Consider the following 21156-nt stretch of genomic DNA (forward strand, 5'->3'; position numbering starts at 1 on the left):
GTCAACAAAATTCTAAAGCAACCCTTCAGTTATTGAACCCTCAGATCCTGTCTCATGCCAGTAGAATGGAACTCCAGTTCCAGGGGGATCTCATGCCCTCTCTGGCTTCTGAGGGAACTGCACATACATGGTACACAGACAAAACACCCACAAACATAAAATAAAAATAAATAAATGTTTTAAAAAAAAACTGGGGAGAGAAGTGAAATTGGCTGCAATCATCTACTGTGGAAGAAGTGTGTGTGTGTGTGTGTGTGTGTGTGTGTGTGTATGTGTGCGCGCGCGCGCACGTGTGTGTGTGTGCACATGTGTGTGCGCGTGTGCATGTGTGCACGTGTGTGTGTGCACACGTGTGTGTGTGTGTGTGTGTGTGTGTGTGTGTGTGTGTGTGTGTGTGTGAGATCTCATCTCGGCATTCAAGGCAGAACAAGAATTATATTCTTATAGAGTATTTCATTCCTTCACCTGAGCCTGTATCTTACTCTTCCATAAAATACACACACAAATTGAACCCTATTTTTCCAAGTTGAAGTTCACCATCTATACCACAATCTATAAACATGTGATCTCAAACCCACACATAAGTGTTAGTCTTCTACCTTCATCAAGGAGACCACTATAGAAAACCACAGCCCATCAAAATGTAACACTATAGAGCTCAGTTCCAAAGTATGTATCTACAAAACACTCTGCACCTAAAGGTCAGGCAACATCGCAGAAGAGGGACAGAAAGATAGTAAGAGCCTGATGATCAGTTTGCTGTGAGATTGTGACTTCTAATAAAAGTCTCACCAATATGAGTGCCCAAACATAAGCTGTATAAGGATGGCACCAACAGACATGCCAAAGTGAACAGAGAAAGGCCCATGAGGCCTTAATCATACATAAAGAATTACAGGCAACTAAGGAAAGCCAGGAGTGGGAGAGGTGGCCTTTCCCAGGGAAGAGCACACCAATTGGTTGTCTGGTGCCAAAAGATTAGCTCTGAAACATACATATAAGTATGTATGTCTTAGTTAGGGTTTCTATTGCTGTGAAGAGACACCATGAGCATGGTAGCTCTTATAAAAAGAAACATTTAATTGGGGCTGTCTTATAGTTTCAGAGGTCCAGTCCATTATCATCATGGCAGGAAACATGGCCGCTTGTGGGCAGACATGATGCTGGAGATGGAGCTGAGAGTTCTACATCTGAATCCACAGGTAGCAGGAAGAAAGAGTAAACACTAAGCCTGCCTTGAGCTTCTGAGACCTCAAAGCCCGCCCCCCCCCCCCAGTGACACACTTCCTCCAATAAGGCCAGACCTACTCCACAAGGCCACACCTCCTAAAAGTGTCACTCCCTGTGTGCCAATCATTCAAACATGTGAATCTATGGGGGCCATTCCTATTCTAACCACCACAAGTAATATTGTATTTAGGAGTATATGTATGTAAGCTGCAGGCATAGCAACTAATGAAAACAAAGAGATTATAAATTCAAAGGAGAGGAAGGAGAGGCATATGAGAGGATTTAGAGAGAGGGAAAGGAAGGAAGAAATGTAATTAAGTTGTAATCTCAAAAATAAAATGAAAACTAAAGACCTCTAATCATGTTTAAAAGATACGGTGGGTGGGGGTAGTGGGGATGCAAAGATCTCTCAGTGGTTAAGAGCCCTCGCTGCTCTTCCAGAGGACCTGAGTTTGGTTCCCAGCATCCGTGTCAAGCAGGTCACAACCACCTGCAACTCCAGCTCCGTGGAATCCTACACCCTCTCTGGCTGATGCACACATACGGCATATACTCACTCAAAGAAGTACGCATGAAATAAATCTCTAACAACAAATAAACAGGGGCTTAAGGTGTGGTTCAGTGGTTAGAGAAGAAGGGTTCAGCCCCCAGCACACACATCAGGCAGCTCAAAAGTGCCCGTAACTCCAGTTCTAGAGAATCAGATGCCTTCCTCTGGACTCCGTTTCCTCCGCTGGACACACATGGTACACAACATACAGACAATTGGGTGTGCCTACACACATACACAAACACACACACACTCAAATCACACTAAATTAAAAGATAATTTGGGTTGGGGATAAATCTCAGCAGTCAGATGTTTGCCTAGTATTTAAGAGGCCCCAAATTCAATATCCAGCACTACAAAGTAATAACCATGAAATAAAATATAAAGTTCTTTGCTGAAATCTATAACTCAAGAAGCTACTGGAAACAACAGAAAAATAAAGCCATTTTCCTAAAACATCTTCACTTAAGGGCATTTATTTTATGTATGTTAATGTGTAATTGTTTGCTTTAATGTGAGCATTTTATCTGCATTTTATACAAAAAGGGCTTTTTGTTGTTAATCTTGAAGTCGCTAAGTAGCCCAGGACAGCCTCACTCTCCATCCGTCCAACTCAGGCTTCCAAACGCTGGGATGGTAGGATGCAGTACCAGTCCTGTAAAGTGTTTCTTAATGGAACAACATATTTTTCGTCAGAAGTAAAGTATGTGTGAGTAATAATCATGGATTACGCAGTTTTGCTTAAAGCGGATTCACATCTTTGCGAAGTATTAAATATTTAAAGTCGTATTGCTTATGTAATGGAGTATTATTCATCAAACAAAGGAAGTTCTGGGAGATCCCTCGGCTTCAGGATCACTATGACAAGAAGAAGCCAGCCACATGCCATCAGACGGTTTCATTGTTTGATAGGAAACACCCTAAGTCAAGAAATATACAGGGATAAAAACAGATTTAGTGGCTGTTGTGGGCTGGGAAATCGGAGGGGTGAGAGGAAGGAGTACGGGTACTTTAGGGTAGTTGAAGTATTCGTTATTGACAGCACTGAATGTGTAGCTTTTTTTAATTTTATTTTAATTTTAATTTATTTTTTACACTTCATATTCCATTCCCCACCCCACCCCCAACCACCCTCCAACTGCTCCACATCACACACCTCCTCCCCACCCCACCCCATCTCCATGTGGATGCCTCTACCCCCCACCCCACCTGACCTTTAAACTCCGTGGGGCCTCCAGTCTCTTGAGGGTTAGGTGCATCATCTCTGAATGAACACAGACCCAGAAGTCCTCTACTGTATGTGTGTTGTGGGCCTCATATCAGCTGGTGTATGCTGTCTGTTTGGTGGTCCAGTGTTTGAGAGATCTCAGGGGTCCAGATTAATTGAGACTGCTGGTCCTCCTACAGGATCTCCCTTCTCCACAGCTTCTTTCAGCCTTCCCTAATTCAACAACAGGGGTCAGCTGCTTCTGTCCATTGGTTGGGTGCAAATATCTGCATCTGACTCTTTCAGCTGCTTATTGGGTCTTTCCTTTTGAAAAACCCAATAAAGTGCATATTGTCACCCATGTATGGAAAGTGAAAACACTTGACCAGATGGAGGTAAAGATTAGAATAGGTGGGGGAGGGTCAGCAAGAAAGGGAGGTCAGAAGAGTCGGAGAGCTGTTCTAAACTTCAGTCAGGGACAAGCCCTGAGCCCCAGTGGTTCTCAGCACAGTAAGGTGACAATAGTTTAAATAGTTTCTTATGGCTAGGTGGGAATAGTGCTGTATAGTTGTAATTCCAGCACTAGGAGTCTGGGACAGGAAGACTGGGAACTCAGAGCTAGCTTGGGTTATCTAGCAAGTTTCCAGCCAGCCTGAACCACATAGCAAAACCATGTCTCAAGAAGATTATTATGTTTCAAAATATCTAAAAGAGAGGACTTTGTCCCTACTAAAAGAAATGACAAATGTCTTGGGTGTTCAATGGGTTAATTACCTATCTTGATTTAGTCACTATAAAATGTCACAGTCCCCCAGAAACATGTACAGATATTACATACTAATGTAATATAGATGTGTACAGATATTACATGCTAATGTAATATAGATGTGTACACTTATTACATACTAGTGTATGTAGATAGAAACAGTTCTATTTACTCTGGTTTATTCTACTCTCTGAAACAATTCTTCCTTCTCATGCTAAAGACCCGGTTATATCATTTTTTTTAACCACATTTAGGACATAAAACGTGTTTGGATGTGGATAGAGTGCTGAGCCAGATCAAACATCAACACCTTTTTGATTAGTGTCTCTTGTTCACTGGGAAGACCTTTTCTCTTGTCCATTATCAGAGTCAACCTCTCTCAGAGATATTCACAGAGTTAACCATTAACCTGTAAGATGTAATAAGTTATTTTTCTTATATAAATGTCTTAAACTTTGGTCTCCGAGTACTTTTACTTTTGTTGCTACTGAAATTGTATTTTTATATTAGACAGTAGGTTTCATGTTGTGTATATTATGTGAGAACATCTGAGTTGAATCAACTTTTGTACATTTATCAAATATCTAGAAATGCTAAGTACTCAGACACTTTGTTACTTCAGTCAATAATGGCCCTACCTACCAACTTCACAGAATTCCTAACTCATTTTCCTGTTTGCCTGTTTGCCTGAAATTTTAGTTTTTGTGTTGAAATGAAGTGATGGTGTGGAAAATATCACCCTAGTCTCGCCTCTGAGGGGACCGCTTGCCCTTTTTTATTATGGCTGCTGTACATTTTTTTGGACATGATTTCTTCTATTTCTGACACACTATGTATTCTGAATGAACACTGAATGTGCTAACTCCATTATCCTTACGTCTCTTGAGATATAAACAGCATTGATACATACACCATAATCATTCTTTAAAAGATATTTAGGGATCAGAGGAAAGCATAGCTGGAGTTGTGTGTCTTTTTGGCCTGCAGTGTCTCAGATTCGTTCTTAAGGAACTGAGAACTCAATCTTCCAAAGCACCAAAAAGACCATCTTACACCCCATCTCCCACCCCAACTCCTGCAGCCCAAAGGCCCAGCACACCATGGTTTGTGGGATACAATCCATACAGTCATCAAACTTACAACAGCTACAGGCTGGAGGGGAACCCGGGCACCAGAAGCTGGGTCAGGGCATTCTCTGGCATTGCAATTTCAAAGCCTCCAAAGCCACCAGATAAGCTACTGATGCCCTACAGGAGGTACAGCAGAAAGTTCTGGGACCAAGTAAAGGCTTCCAACCCTGACCTAAAGTTGTGGGAGATTGGCAAGATTATTGGTGGCATGTGGCAAGTTAAGTGAATATACCAAGTGGAGAAGACAGAGTGCCGGGACTCTAGGAAGGTCTGCCATAATGTCATGTATACCTTGTGTATATTATTAATGCAAAAAGTCATGTGGAAGCTGCAGGAGAGGGAGAAAGTCAACAGCGACAGTCTCGCATGGAGAACAGGGAACCTTATATGTGCATTCAGCCTGCTGAGGACCCAGATGATGATGGCGATGGCTTTTCAATGAAGCACACAGCCACTGTCCATTTCCAGAGCCTCATCAGTGAGGTTCTCAATGCCAGTGTGGCACCTGACATGTCGTCGGTCATCTCAACAGCTAGAATACGGGTCTTCAAGCAACAGGTCCAATCTTTTTATTATTATTATTATTATTGGATATTTTCTTTATTTACATTTCAAATGTTTTCGCCTTTCCAGGTCTCCCCTTTGGGAACCCCCTTCCCATCCCCTCTCCCCCTGCCTCTATAAGGGTGCTCCCCCACCAACCCACTCCTGTCCTTCCACCCTGGCATTTCCCTACACTGGGGCATTGAACACCCTCAAGCCCAAGGGCCTCTTCTCCCACTGATGTTCAACAAGGCCACCCTCTGCCACATACGTGGCCAGCACCATGGGTCACTCATGTGTATTCTTTGGTTGGTGATCAAGTTCCTGGGAGCTCGGGGGCAGGGTGTGGCCTGTTGACACTGTTGCTTCCCCCATGGGGCTGAAAATCCCCTCAACTCCTTCATTCCCTTCTCCAACTCCTCCATCGGGGACCCTTGAGCTCAGTCCAATGGTTGGCTGTAAGCATCCACCTCTGTATATGTCAGGCTCTGGCAGATCCTCTCAGGAGACAACTGTATCTGGCTTCCATCAGAAAGTACTTCCCAGCATCCACAATAATGTCTGGGTTTGGTGACTGTGTATGGGATGGATCCTCAGGTGGAGCAGTCTCCAGATGGCCTTTCCTTCAGTCTCTGCTCCACGCTTTGTCTCCATATTTCCTCCTGTGACTATTTTGTTCGCCCTTCTAAAAAGCACTGAAGCACCCACATTATGGTCTTCATTCTTCTTAGGCTTCATACCCAAATAGCACCAAGAGAGAGCTGGCCTCCCAGGAGTGCAGATAACAGGTCCAATCTTTAATGGTTCCTCAGAAACTAGAAGCCAAGCTTCTCCAGATAAAGGAGCACACCAGGAAGAGAAGTTCCTGGAAAGCACAAATCCCTTTAACGGTGAACTTAAATGGTTATACGGTCGAAGGTGAGAGTAAACATGGTGAAAATTGCAGCTGATATTGCATGGGCGGAGGAACAGGCCTGCAGAAGGCGGGAGGAGAAGGGGAAAGGAGGCAGCAGAGCAAGCTGAGTGCAGTCAGAGCATCATCCCCGGGAAAGAGCAAGCGGAAAACAAAGCTGAGGAGGAGGAGAAGGACAAAGAGCACAGACGATGGATGGAGACAAAGGAGACACGCCTTGAAGAAACAGCTGAGAGCCAACAGAATGGGGAAGGCAGTCTACTCCTGAGGACATGGAGAGGGGGTAGAGGGGTGATTGACAGCTCAGAGGGAGAGGGTCCAGTGATGGTAACACTGGCTCAGAGAGCAGCAACGTGACATAGGGGAGCCACCCATAGACCCACGCCAGAAGACAAGAAAAAGAAATAAGTGTTGCCTTATTTTATGTGTCCTAGAACTTTTTTAAATGGGAAAAAAGGGGGGTATTTTTGATGTTTTTTAAGGTATTTAGGGAAGCCTCTTTTATGGAAATGGATATAAGGATAAAGGTCAAAATTATTGAATAGAAAAAATTAAATTTTTTATTAATCAGTATGGATCTTATCTCTGTCTGTACATCATTTAGACTGCCATCATTTAGAATATCGAAAGGAGCTCAATTGTCATGGAAACTCCCTAATTTAATTCCTCAGTCTTCTTGAACATCATTCAGAGGACCAAGCCCTTCCCAGACATTAGCATCTGGTGTCCATTAAGTGACTCAAACTTTCTTATTCTAAGCCCTACCTGCTTCTCCCTCCCAAGCCTAGTTCTTCTTTTAGTAAATAGCATTTTATTTGTCTACAGAATAAGCCAAAATGACTTGGCCCCATTTATGAGACTTCTTCTGCTATCATCCAGAACCTGCCAAGGCCACCCCAAAACTACTCTACAATCTAGTCTTAGTTAGAGTTACTATAGTTGTGACGAAACACCATGCCAAAGAAACTTGGGAAGAACGGGTTTACTTGTCTTATAGTTCCATGTTTTGTAATGAGTCTGGTTCAAGGCCTATTGAAGGAAACTAGGACAGGAACTGGAAGGCAGGAGCTGAGGCAGAGGCTATGGAGATGCTCTGCTTACTGGCTTGCTCACTCTGGCTAGCTCAGCTTTCTGTCTTATAGAACCCAGAACCACCAGTACAGGGATGGTCCCACCCACAATGGACTGTTCCCTCCCACATCAATCACTGATTAATAAAATGCCTTAAAGGCTTGCCTACCGTCCCATCTTATGAAATCATTCTTTTTGGAGGGGCATCTTTTTTTAACTTTTTGACTCTTTGTGAGTTTCACATCATGTAGGCCAATCCCACTCATCTTCCCATCCCTTCATATCTGCCCTCCATTTATGCAACCTCCCTCCTCAATCCCCAAAAAGAAAATAAATAAGATTTTTTTAAAAATCTTATTGTGACTCATCCTGCTGGATCAGCGCCGGGATAGCGGGAGCGCAGGGTTGCCTGACACCCGCCAGCTACCCACGACCCCCACCGCAGGATTTTGGGACTGCTGGTGAGTGGAACACAGCTTCTGCTCCAATCCAATTGCGCGGGACCTGAGACTGCATTAGTTAGGGAAGCAGAAACTGGCCTGAGTAGGGCCACAGGCCTCACCCGGCCGGATCAGCGCCAGGGTAGCAGGAGCACAGGGTTGCCTGACACCCGCCAGCTACCCACGACCCCCGCCGCAGGATTTTGGGACTGCTGGTGAGTGGAACACAGCTTCTGCTCCAATCCAATTGCGCGGGACCTGAGACTGCATTAGTTAGGGAAGCAGAAACCGGCCTGAGTAGGGCCACAGGCCTCACCCGGCCGGATCAGCGCCAGGGTAGCAGGAGCGCAGGGTTGCCTGACACCCGCCAGCTACCCACGACCCCCGCCGCAGAATTTTGGGACTGCTGGTGAGTGGAACACAGCTTCTGCTCCAGTCCAATCACGCGGGACCTGAGACTGCTCTGGTTGGGGAGAGAGAAATCCGGCCTACATAGGGCCACAACCCTCTTCCGGTCAGAAAAGCACCTGAGCAGCTGGGGCGCAGGGTCTGCTGACACTCGCCAACTGCCCACAACACCCGCCACAGGATCTTAAGACTTCTGGTGAGTGGAGCACAGCTTCTGCTCCAGTCCAATCACGCGGGACCTGAGACTGCATTAGTTAGGGAAGCAGAAACCGGCCTGAGTAGGACCACAGGCCTCATCCGGCTGGATCAGCGCCGGGGTAGCGGGACCGCAGGGTTGCCTGACACCCGCCAGCTACCCACGACCCCCGCCGCAGGATTTTGGGACTGCTGGTGAGTGGAACAAAGCTTCTGCTCCAATCCAATTGCGCGGGACCTGAGACTGCATTAGTTAGGGAAGCAGAAACTGGCCTGAGTAGGGCCACAGGCCTCACCCAGCCGGATCAGCGCCAGGGTAGCGGGAGCGCAGGGTTGCCTGACACCCGCCAGTTACCCACGACCCCCGCCGCAGGATTTTGGGACTGCTGGTGAGTGGAACACAGCTTCTGCTCCAGTCCAATCACGCGGGACCTGAGACTGCTCTGGTTGGGGAGAGAGAAATCCGGCCTACATAGGGCCACAACCCTCTTCCGGTCAGAAAAGCACCCGGGCAGCTGGGGCGCAGGGTCGGCTGACACTCACCAGCTACCCACAACACCCACCACAGGATCTTAAGACTTCTGGAGAGTGGAACACAGCTTCTGCTCCAATCCAATTGCACGAGGGACTAGAGACTGCATTAGTTAGGGAAGCAGAAAAACGGCCTGAGTAGGACCACAGGCCTCTTCCGGCTGGACCAGCACCGGGGTACCGTCAGCTACCCACGACCCCCGCCGCAGGATTTAGAGACTGCTGGTGAGTGGAACACAGCTTCTGCTCCAATCTTTAAATAGTGACAACGATAACAACTAACCCCAGAGATTACCAGATGGCGAAAGGTAAACGTAATAATCTTACTAACAGAAACCAAGACCACTCACCATCATCAGAATCCAGCACCCCCACTTCACCCAGTCCAGGGCACCCCAACACACCGGAAAAGCTAGACACGGATTTAAAAGCATATCTCCTGATGATGATAGAGGACTTCAAGAAGGACGTTAATAACACACTTAAAGAAATGCAGGAGAACACTGCTAAAAAGGAAGAAGACAATAAAGAGGAAGCACAAAAATCCCTTAAAGAATTGCAGGAGAACACTGCTAAAGAGTTACAAATCCTTAAAGAAAAACATGATAACATAATCAAACAGGTAGAAGTCCTTACTGAAAAACAGGAAAACACATCCAAACAGATGATGGAAATGAACAAAACCATACTAGACCTAAAAAGGGAAGTAGACACAATAAAGAAAACCCAAAATGAGGCAACACTGGAGATAGAAACCCTAGGAAAGAAATCTGGAACCATAGATACGAGCATCAGCAACAGAATACAAGAGATGGAAGAGAGAATCTCAGGTGCAGAAGATTCCATAGAGAACATCGGCACAACAATCAAGGAAAATGGAAAATGCAAAAAGATCCTAACTCAAAACATCCAAGAAATACAGGACATAATGAGAAGACCAAACCTACGGATAATAGGAGTGGATGAGAATGAAGATTTTCAACTCAAAGGACCAGCAAACATCTTCAACAAAATTATAGAAGAAAACTTCCCAAATCTAAAGAAAGAGATGCCCATGAACATACAAGAAGCCTACAGAACTCCAAATAGACTGGATCAGAAAAGAAATACCTCCCGACACATAATAATCAGAGCAACAAATGCTCTAAATAAAGATAGAATACTAAAAGCAGTAAGAGAAAAAGGCCAAGTAACATATAAAGGCAAGCCTATCAGAATTACACCAGACTTTTCACCAGAGACTATGAAAGCCAGAAGATCCTGGACAGATGTTATACAGACACTAAAAGAACACAAATTCCAGCCCAGGCTACTATACCCAGCCAAACTCTCAATTAACATAGATGGAGAAACCAAAGTATTCCACGACAAAACCAAATTCACACATTATCTCTCCACGAATCCAGCCCTTCAAAGGATAATAACAGAAAAAAACCATTACAAGGACAGGAACCACGCCCTAGAAACAACAAGAAGGTAATCCCTCAACAAACCTAAAAGAAGACAGCCACAAGAACAAAATGCCAACTTTAACATCAAAAATAACAGGAAACACCAATTTCTTTTCCTTAATATCTCTTAATATCAATGGACTCAACTCCCCGATAAAAAGACATAGACTAACAAACTGGCTACACAAACAAGACCCAACATTTTGCTGCTTACAGGAAACTCAACTCAGAGAAAAGGATAGACACTACCTCAGAATGAAAGGCTGGAAAACAATTCTCCAAGCAAATGGCATGAAGAAACAAGCTGGAGTAGCCATTCTAATATCTGATAAGATTGACTTCCAACCCAAAGTCATTAAAAAAGACAGGGAGGGACACTTCATACTCATCAAAGGTAAAATCCTCCAAGAGGAACTATCAATCCTGAATATCTATGCTCCAAATACAAAGGCAGCCACATTCATTAAAGAAACTTTAGTAAATCTCAAAGCACACATTGCACCTCATACAATAATAGTGGGAGACTTCAACACACCACTTTCACCAATGGACAGATCATGGAAACAGAAACTAAACAGGGACACAGTGAAACTAAGAGAAATTATGAATCAAATGGATCTGGCAGATATCTACAGAACATTCTATCCTAAAACAAAAGGATATACCTTCTTCTCAGCACCTCATGGTACCTTCTCCAAAATTGACCACATAATTGGTCACAAAACAGGCCTCAACAGATATAAAAATATTGAAATTGTCCCATGCATCCTATCAGATCACCATGGACTAAGGCTGATCTTCAATAACAAAATAAATAATAGAAAGCCAACCTTCACGTGGAAACTGAACAACACTCTTCTCAATGATACCTTGGTCAAGGAAGGAATAAAGAAAGAAATTAAGGACTTTTTAGAGTTCAATGAAAATGAAGCCACAACATACCCAAACTTATGGGACGCAATGAAAGCATTTTTAAGAGGAAAACTCATAGCTCTGAGTGTCTCCAAAAGGAAACTAGAGAGAGCACACATTAGCAGCTTGACAACACACCTAAAAGCACTAGAACAAAAGGAAGCAAATTCACCCAAGAGGAGTAGACGGCAGGAAATAATCAAACTCAGGGGTGAAATCAACCAAGTGGAAACAACAAGAACTATTCAAAGAATCAACCAATCAAGGAGCTGGTTCTTTGAGAAAATCAACAAGATAGATAAACCCTTAGCCAGACTCACTAGAGGGCACAGGGAAAGCATCCTAATTAACAAAATCAGAAATGAAAAAGGAGACATAACAACAGATCCTGAAGACATCCAAAACACCATCAGATCCTTCTACCAAAGGCTATACTCAACAAAACTGGAGAACCTGGATGAAATGGAGAAGTTCCTAGACAGATACCAGGTACCAAAGTTGAATCAAGATCAGGTTAATGATCTAAACAGCCCTATATCCCCCAAAGAAATTGAAGCAGTCATTAATAGTCTCCCAACTAAAAAAAGCCCAGGACCAGATGGGTTTACTGCAGAGTTCTATCAGACCTTCAAAGAAGATCTAATCCCAGTTCTTCACAAACTATTCCACAAAATAGAAACAGAAGGTACTCTACCCAACTCATTCTATGAAGCCACAATTACTCTGATACCTAAACCACAAAAAGACCCAACAAAGATAGAAAACTTCAGACCAATATCCCTTATGAATATTGATGCAAAAATCCTCAATAAAGTTCTTGCTAACCGAATCCAAGAACACATCAAAACAATCATCCATCCTGACCAAGTAGGTTTCATCCCAGGGATGCAGGGATGGTTCAATATACGGAAATCCATCAACGTAATCCAGTATATAAACAAACTCAAAGACAAAAACCACATGGTCATCTCCTTAGATGCGGAAAAAGCATTTGACAAGATCCAACACCCATTCATGATAAAAGTCTTGGAAAGATCAGGAATTCAAGGCCCATACCTAAACATGATAAAAGCAATCTACAGCAAACCAGTAGCCAACATCAAAGTAAATGGTGAGAAGCTTGAAGCAATCCCTCTAAAATCAGGGACTAGACAAGGCTGTCCACTTTCTCCATACCTATTCAACATTGTACTTGAAGTCCTAGCCAGAGCAATTCGACAACAAAAGGAGATCAAAGGGATACAAATTGGAAAAGATGAAGTCAAAATATCACTTTTTGCAGATGATATGATAGTATATATAAGTGACCCTAAAAATTCCACCAGAGAACTCCTAAGCCTGATAAACAGCTTCGGTGAAGTAGCTGGATATAAAATTAACTCAAACAAATCAATGGCCTTTCTCTACACAAAGAATAAACAGGCTGAGAAAGAAATTAGGGAAACAACACCCTTCTCAATAGTCACAAATAATATAAAATATCTTGGCGTGACTCTAACTAAGGAAGTGAAAGATCTGTATAATAAAAACTTCAAGTCTCTGAAGAAAGAAATTATAGAAGATCTCAGAAGATGGAAAGATCTCCCATGCTCATGGATTGGCAGGATCAACATTGTAAAAATGGCTATCTTGCCAAAAGCAATCTACAGATTCAATGCAATCCCCATCAAAATTCCAAATCAATTCTTCAACGAATTAGAAAGTGCAATCTGCAAATTCATCTGGAATAACAAAAAACCTAGGATAGCAAAAACTCTTCTCAAGGATAAAAGAACCTCTGGTGGAATCACCATGCCGGACCTAAAGCTCTACTACAGAGCAATTGTGATAAAAACTGCATGGTACTGGTATAGTGACAGACAAATAGACCAATGGAATAGAATTGAAGACCCAGAAATGAACCCACACACCTATGGTCACTTGATCTTCGACAAGGGAGCTAAAAACATCCAGTGGAAGAAAGACAGCATTTTCAACAAATGGTGCTGGCACAACTGGTTGTTAACATGTAGAAGAATGCGAATCGATCCATTCCTATCTCCTTGTACTAAGGTCAAGTCTAAGTGGATCAAGGAACTTCACATAAAACCAGAGACACTGAAACTTATAGAGGAGAAAGTGGGGAAAAGCCTTGAAGATATGGGCACAGGGGAAAAATTCCTGAATAGAACAGTAATGGCTTGTGCTGTAAGATCGAGAATTGACAAGTGGGACCTCATGAAACTACAAAGCTTCTGCAAGGCTAAAGACACCATCAATAAGACAAAAAAACCACCAACAGATTGGGAAAGGATCTTCACCTATCCTAAATCAGATAAGGGACTAATATCCAATATATATAAAGAACTCAAGAAGGTGGACTCCAGAAAGTCAAATAACCCCATTAAAAAATGGGGCTCAGAACTGAACAAAGAATTCTCACCTGAGGAATACCGAATGGCAGAGAAGCACCTGAAAAAATGTTCAACATCCTTAATCATCAGGGAAATGCAAATCAAAACAACCCTGAGATTCCACCTCACACCAGTCAGAATGGCTAAGATCAAAAATTCAGGTGACAGCAGATGCTGGCGAGGATGTGGAGAAAGAGGAACACTCCTCCATTGTTGGTGGGATTGCAAGCTTGTACAACCACTCTGGAAATCAGTCTGGCGGTTCCTCAGAAAATTGGACATAGTACTACCGGAGGATCCAGCAATACCTCTCCTGGGCATATATCCAGAAGATGTCCCAACCGGTAAAAAGGACACATGCTCCACTATGTTCATAGCAGCCCTATTTATAATAGCCAGAAGCTGGAAAGAACCCAGATGTCCCTCAACAGAGGAATGGATACAGAAATTATGGTACATTTACACAATGGAGTACTACTCAGCTATTAAAAAGAATGAATTTATGAAATTCCTAGCCAAATGGATGGACCTGGAGGGCATCATCTTGAGTGAAGTAACACAATCACAAAAGAACTCACACAATATGTATTCATTGATAAGTGGATATTAGCCCAAAACTTAGGATACCCAAGATATAAGATACAATTTGCTAAACGCATGAAACTCAAGAAGAATGAAGACCAAAGTGTGGACACTGTGCACCTTCTTAGAATTGGGAACAAAACACCCAGGGAAGGAGCTACAGAGACAAAGTTCGTAGCTGTGATGAAAGGATGGACCATTTAGAGACTGCTGTATCCAGGGATCCGTCCCATAATCAGCTTCTAAACGCTGACACCATTGCATACACTAGCAAGATCTTGCTGAAAGGACCCAAATATAGCTGTCTCTTGTGAGACGATGCCGGGGCCTAGCAAACACAGGAGTGGATGTTCACAGTCAGCTATTGGATGTATCACAGGGCTCCCAATGGAGAAGCTAGAGAAAGTACCCAAGGAGCTAAAGGGATCTGCAACCCTATTGTTGGAACAACATGATGTACTAACCGGAACCCTGGAGCTCTTGTCTCTAGCTGCATATGTATCGAAAGATGGCCTAGTCGGCCATCAATGGAAAGAGAGGCCCATTGGACTTGCAAACTTTATATGCCCCAATATAGGGGAATGCCAGGGCCAAAAGAATGGGAATGGGTGGATAGGGAAGTGGGGGGCGCTATGGGGGACTTTTGGGATAGTATTGGAAATGTAATTGAGGAAATTATGTAATAAAAATAAAAAAAAAAATCTTATTGTGGAAGCTGTAGTGTCTCACACAGCATACTCTTTTGTCTACACATCTTTACTTGCAAATGTTCATTGTAATGAGTCTGGTTCAAGGCCTCTGGTTTCTGCTACTCTATCAATACTGGATCCTCTCTGGGACTCCTCTAAAATATTCTGTTGTTGCCTTGTGTCAAGGGGATCCTGCAGTTTTGGATCTGCAGGACTGGTCCCTTCATATTCTCCAGCACTTCATAGATTGGGTAACTGTTGGGGTGGGCCAACTCAAAGCCCTGGATCTGGACCTGGGTGGTAGCAGAGTTCACCAGCCTGCCAGATCTCCTGCATCCACATTACCAGTGTTTTTTCCTGCACTGACCAGGCTAGCTCACCTGATGCCTCAGCCTGCAAGGGGCAGGGCTAGCTCTCCCTCAGGGCTGGCCTCCTCTCACCATGTCAACAGGGCCAGCTCTACTGCTCTGCCCAGTGGCAGGGCAGGCTGCTCTCTCAAGTGCTGCAGCCAGAGGAGCAAAGAAGGGAGATGATCTCTCCCTCACCCATGCCTCCACACAACAGAGGAATTGCAGGGCCAACTCTCCTGTGCTCACATCCCCAGGGCTAGCTCACCCTGCCCCCGACACCAGGGTCAGCTCGACTGTGCTCACATCCCCAGGGCCAGCTCACCCCTGCCCCACACACACACACCAGGGTCAGCTCTCCTGTGCTCGCATCCCCAGGGCCAGCTCACCCTGCCCCCGACACCAGGGTCAGCTCGACTGTGTCACCCAGGCAAGGTGCATGACCTGATCTCTTGAACGATGCATGGAAGCATTTTTAAATGACATTCCCTCCTCTAAATGACTTCAGCTTATGTCAAGTTGACATACACTAAGCAGCACAGCACACAAACACATCACTGTTGAGCCACAACCTTTCTTGTCCTATTCACCCCCAAGATCACACGTTACTATGAACATTACAATATAAAACATTTCAAGTTTTAAAAGTCCCAATCTTTAAAATTTCAAACAAAAAGGTCGAAGTTTTTTTTTTGTTTTTTTTTGGGGGGGGGGGTTTGGTTTTGGTTTTGGTTTTTTCGAGACAGGGTTTCTCTGTGCAGCCCTGGCTATCCTGGAACTCACTCTGTAGACCAGGCTGGCCTCAAACTCAGAAATCCGCCTGCCTTTGCCTCCCGAGTGCTGGGATTAAAAGTGTGAACCACCACACCCGGCAAGGTTGAAGTCTCTTAAAATACCCAAATTCTGTTTTGAAATCCAAAGAATTTGTAAAATTCCAAAATTTCTTTAAGAGTTAAAAATCTCTCAACTATGGGCTGCTGTAAAATAATAAGTATCTTAAATGCTTTCTTACTCCAAAGAGGAAGAACCAGGAGGGCAGCTACAACCTCAACAAAGCAAAACCAAACTCCAACTGTGTAAATAACAAAATGTCTAATGGGCTCAGGTCACTTCTCTGGCTCTACAGCACACACAGATCATCTTCTGAGCTCAGGCCAGCTCCACTCCACCGCTGCAGCTCTTCTTGATGATCATCCTATGGTACTGGCATCTCCAAATGCTGGGGTCTTCCACTGCAATTGGGTTGCACGTTCACCAATAACCTCTCCTGGGCTCGCTTCATGGTGCCAAGCCTCAGCTGCTCTCCATGACCCCTCTATGCCTTCACAAACAATACCGCCTGGTTGAGTCTTGCACATTACAAAGTTCAGCTGCCAGCATGAAGGACAACCTTGGCTGTGTCTGGGACAAAGCTTATCACCTTAATGATCTTGGTCTCTTACTCAGAGCTGAGTCTTCAGCCCCAGCTCGTCCGTATCCATTGTCCCAGCAAACCACGGATTTGTGGTTCTGGTATCTTGTTAACCACAGCAGATTCTTCAGCCCCAGCTAACCAGAACTACAGAGTCTTCAGGTGAATGACCTGTTAGGGTCTTTGTTTTCCTCTGCAACCTCACAAGCCAGCCCTCCATGTTCTCACGGCTCTCAACAGTCTTACCTTCCAAGCTCCTACAGAATAGCCCAGAGCTCTCAACACTCAATGGCTTCTCTAGCCCAAAGTTCCAAAGTCCTTCCACAACCCTCTAAAACAACACAGTCAGGCCTATCACAGCAACATCCCATGATTCTGAGACCAATTTCTGTTTCTTTTAGGGTTGCTATTGTGGTGATGAAACACCATGGCCAAAGCAATCTGAGGCAGAAAGGGTTTACTTAGCTTCCACTTCCACATCTTAGTCCATCATTAAAGGAAGTCAGGGCAGGAACTCAAGCAGGGAAGGAACCTAGAGGCCTTAGAGGAGTGCTGCTCCCTGGCTTGTCCTCCTGGCTTGCTCAGCCTGCTTTCTTATAGAACCAAGACCATCAGCCCAGGGGTAGCACCACCTTCCTCCCCTGGGCACTCCTCCATCAGTCACTAATTAAGAAAATTCCCTACAGGCTTGCCTACATCCCAATCTTATGAAGGCATTTTCTCAAATGAAAGTCCCTTTCTTTGAGATTACTTTAGCTTGTAGCATAAAACTAGCCAGCACAAAGCTCAGTCTTTTATGACAGTCCAAGTGTGACCCTTTGCGGTGACCTCTACTGCCACCTCCTGGTTGCCAGATAGTGTCACTTATATTCTTTTTTTTTTTAAATTAGGTATTTTCCTCAATTACATTTCCAACGCTATCCCAAAAGTCCCCCATACCCCCCCACACTTGCCTACCCACCCACTCCCACTTTTTGGCCCTGGCGTTCCCCTGTACTGGGGCATATAAAGTTTGCATGTCCAATGGGCATCTATTTCCAGTGATGGCCGACTAGGACATCTTTTGATACATATGCAGCTAGAGTCAAGAGCCCCGGGGTACTGGTTAGTTCATAATGTTGTTCCACCTATAGGGTTGCAGATCCCTTTAGCTCCTTGGGTACTTTCTCTAACTCCTCCACTGGGGGCCCTGTGATCCATCCAATAGCTGACTGTGAGTATCCACTTCTGTGTTTGCTAGGCCCCGGCATAGTCTCACAAGAGACAGCTATATCAGGGTCCTTTCAGCAAACTCTTGCTAGTGTATGCAATGGTGTCATCGTTTGGAGGCTGATTATGGGATGGATCCCTAGATATGGCAGTCTCTAGATGGTCCATCCTTTTGTCTCAGCTCCAAACTTTGTCTCTGTAACTCCTTCCATGGGTGTTTTGTTCCCAATTCTACGAAGGGGCAAAGTGTCCACACTTTGGTCTTTGTTCTTCTTGTTTCATGTGTTTTGCAAATGAGACTCACAGAAAATTGCTGGTGAACAGGCTGAGCTCTGCATCTAGAATTAGTCCTGTTCATGGGTGACTCCAAACTGTCAGTCCCCTGCTCCCCATCCCAATCCCCTAAAATCTAATTGGTGTACTAACTCCCCTGATAGGTCAACTTCCCTCTCCCTCTTTCTGCCCATTTCTTCCTACTTGGATTCACTTACTCCTCCCAAGATCCTCGGTTGATCACAAAGACACACACACACAGACACACACACACATACACACACACATACACACACACTCACACACACACACACACACTCACACATACACACACACACCATGCTAAGCCACTGGCTAATTTTTCACAAGCAACAAACACTTTCTTCTCAACCCAGAGATGCAATGGTTTAGAAAACATGAGCGTTCTCCTTTCCTCAAGAAAAAAAAAGTGGGAGTGAGAAGGAATAAAGAAATCTATCATAGTATTTCACAGCCCAGATGAAAGGCCCCAGCTAGTGGGTAAAGCAGGGAAGAGTCAAGAATTGCGAATGACAAATGTCTGAGTTTTTTCCTAAAGATGAAGTCATCTCAGAGTGTTGGGGAAAAAACTGTGTGAGTAGTGGGCCCCAGGGAAGCCAGCCTGAAGACCCTGATGTTTCCTTCTGCTTGCTGACATCTATTTTACAGAGAGTTCATTTTTCAATGCCCAAGCTTCCAGCCACAAGACAGTGTAATCTGAATAGAGACACGGGTGTTTATTGACTCTGCTCTAAGTCAGCAGCATATCAGCTTGAAGAGCTTTGGAAGGGGCCAGTCGGCTCCTAAAACTACGTGTTTGACCATATGATCTGGAAAATAAGCTGGAGAAATGAGATGAGCTGAAGACCCAACTTTCTCTCAACAGCGGTGTGTTAGCAATGGCATCCTGCCACTGTGTCAGCAATATCATCCTGTCATTGTAGAACCAGATTTGAGTTCTCAACTCAGAGACCACAGCACAGTTGACTACATCCTACCATCCCTACCGCCATAGCTTTGGCCCAGTTACCACCAAGTCTCAGCCACCTCAGGATGTAGTGGCCTCCTAGCTGTGCCGGGCATTCTCCTTTATCCACAAGTTAGATTGTGTGGCCTTTCTGCTTAAACTTTCCTTTGACCAAAGTGGCTTGGGGATGGGGAGTGGCTGAGGAGATGGCTTGTCCCATAAGCATGGGAACTGAGATCAAATTCCTGACAGACACATAAATAGTCAGATGTGCCCATATGCACCTATAATCCCAGCACTGGAGAATTGGAGGCAGAAGGATCCGTGGGCCTGCTGACCAGCCTTCCTTGCCAAGGAACTTGAGGTTCAGTGAGAGGCTGAGTCTCAAAAAATAAGATAAAGAAGGGATTGAGAAAAATACCAGATGTCGCCTCTGGCCTACACACACACACACACACACACACACACATGTGTTCATACATACACACACACACATACATACATGTGTTCATGTGAATACGTATATGAACACAGAGAGGAGAATACTACTCAAAGCTGTAATATGCTTAAATTTCCCTCTAGGAGATGATCTGCTTTCTTTGCATGAATGTCCTCAAATGTGTCAATCCGAGTCAAAGAACTGAGTGTCAGGACCTCCTCTTCCTATCACAACCTAGCAGCATGTTCATATGACCATATCTTGACCTCTACACCAGGACACTACTGGCCTGTAGAGACAGGAGATCATAGTTGATTAGATTCACCCATTTTGTTTTTAAAATATCAAAGAACAGATCAAGGAAAATAAAGTTCTAGGCTTTTCTTTAAAGTCGTGACCACAAAACTTTTCATATTCAAATTTAAAAGGTAAAATCCACCTACCTTCGAAACAGTTCAAACACACACCATGTACTGCTCTGACATTCTAAACAAATATCTGTTTATTTGGCCCACTCGTGTGGAACTGCTCAGTTCCAGCAAACAAAGGAAGAGCCAGGGTTTGCTTTGTCTGTTTGTTTGTTCCATATGCAAGTCACTGGACTTCAGTTCATTAGTGAAAGCCCTTACCTGGAAGCTGATTGAGGGAGAATAAAGGGATGAAGAGACCCTCTGCTTCCTGCGTTTTTAACAGCCCTGCACTGGGTCTGTGGCTCAGAGGTAGCATGCTTCGCTAACATGCATGAAACTCAGGGTTGAATACTCAGTACCAGGGTGGGGCTGGTGCTGTGTGCACACCTTACTGATAAGGGTGCTGTCTTACAGACAGAGCTCCTATTCTCCTTGCCATTGATTTTTTTTTTTTTTAGATTTACTTATTTATTTTGTATATATGAGTACACTGTAGCTGCCCTCAGGCACACCACAAGAGGGCATCAGATCCCATTACAGATGGTTGTGAGCCACCATGTGGTTGTCAGGAATTGAACTCAGGACCTCTGGAAGAGCAGTCAGTGCTCTTAACCATTGAGTCATCTCTCCAGCCCTGCCCCCCTTTTCTTTATAGTCATTGAGTTTTGTTTGTTTGTTTCAGAGAGAAAAATCATTACAAATGCATAGCTGGGAGCTTGGGGCGGGAAAGCCATGCCATTTGAGTTAGGCATGGAGGTCAGACCTGTGTCAGGAGAAGCTCAGGAAAAAAGTGAATGAGCTCAGCGTACCCTAGAAATAATCCCTGGGCTCTGGCCAGCATCTGAAAAGAAAGATAAATGAAAGAAAAAGGAAAATTTAGGCCTTTCCGAGTCAAGATGCAGACAGATCCCCCACAGGAGCCCGCAGGGACTGCTGAGACCATTAATTTTAAATGCTCTGCGCCTCCTTCCAGAAGAGAAGAAGGAAGATCTGTAGTAGAGTACGGAGATCTTAAAATTGTTCCCAGACCAAGCTCATAGTGGCTGCTCCGAAGGGATCATGGTGGCAGTC

At 44.3% G+C, this 21156-nt stretch overlaps 1 protein-coding gene and 1 pseudogene across 5 annotated transcripts in view; one reads left to right on the forward strand and one right to left on the reverse strand.

Moving 5' to 3' along the window:
• Palm2akap2 (PALM2 and AKAP2 fusion) overlaps nucleotides 1-21156 on the reverse strand; it is a 460662-nt gene that overhangs the window by 427200 nt on the left and 12306 nt on the right. The window lies entirely within an intron of this gene.
• LOC110293512 (SWI/SNF-related matrix-associated actin-dependent regulator of chromatin subfamily E member 1 pseudogene) lies at nucleotides 3377-6784 on the forward strand (annotated as a pseudogene).

The sequence above is a fragment of the Mus caroli genome, unplaced genomic scaffold (assembly GCF_978045245.1).
Source record: "Mus caroli unplaced genomic scaffold, Mus_caroli_1 scaffold_6, whole genome shotgun sequence".
NCBI classification, from domain to species: Eukaryota; Metazoa; Chordata; class Mammalia; order Rodentia; family Muridae; genus Mus; species Mus caroli.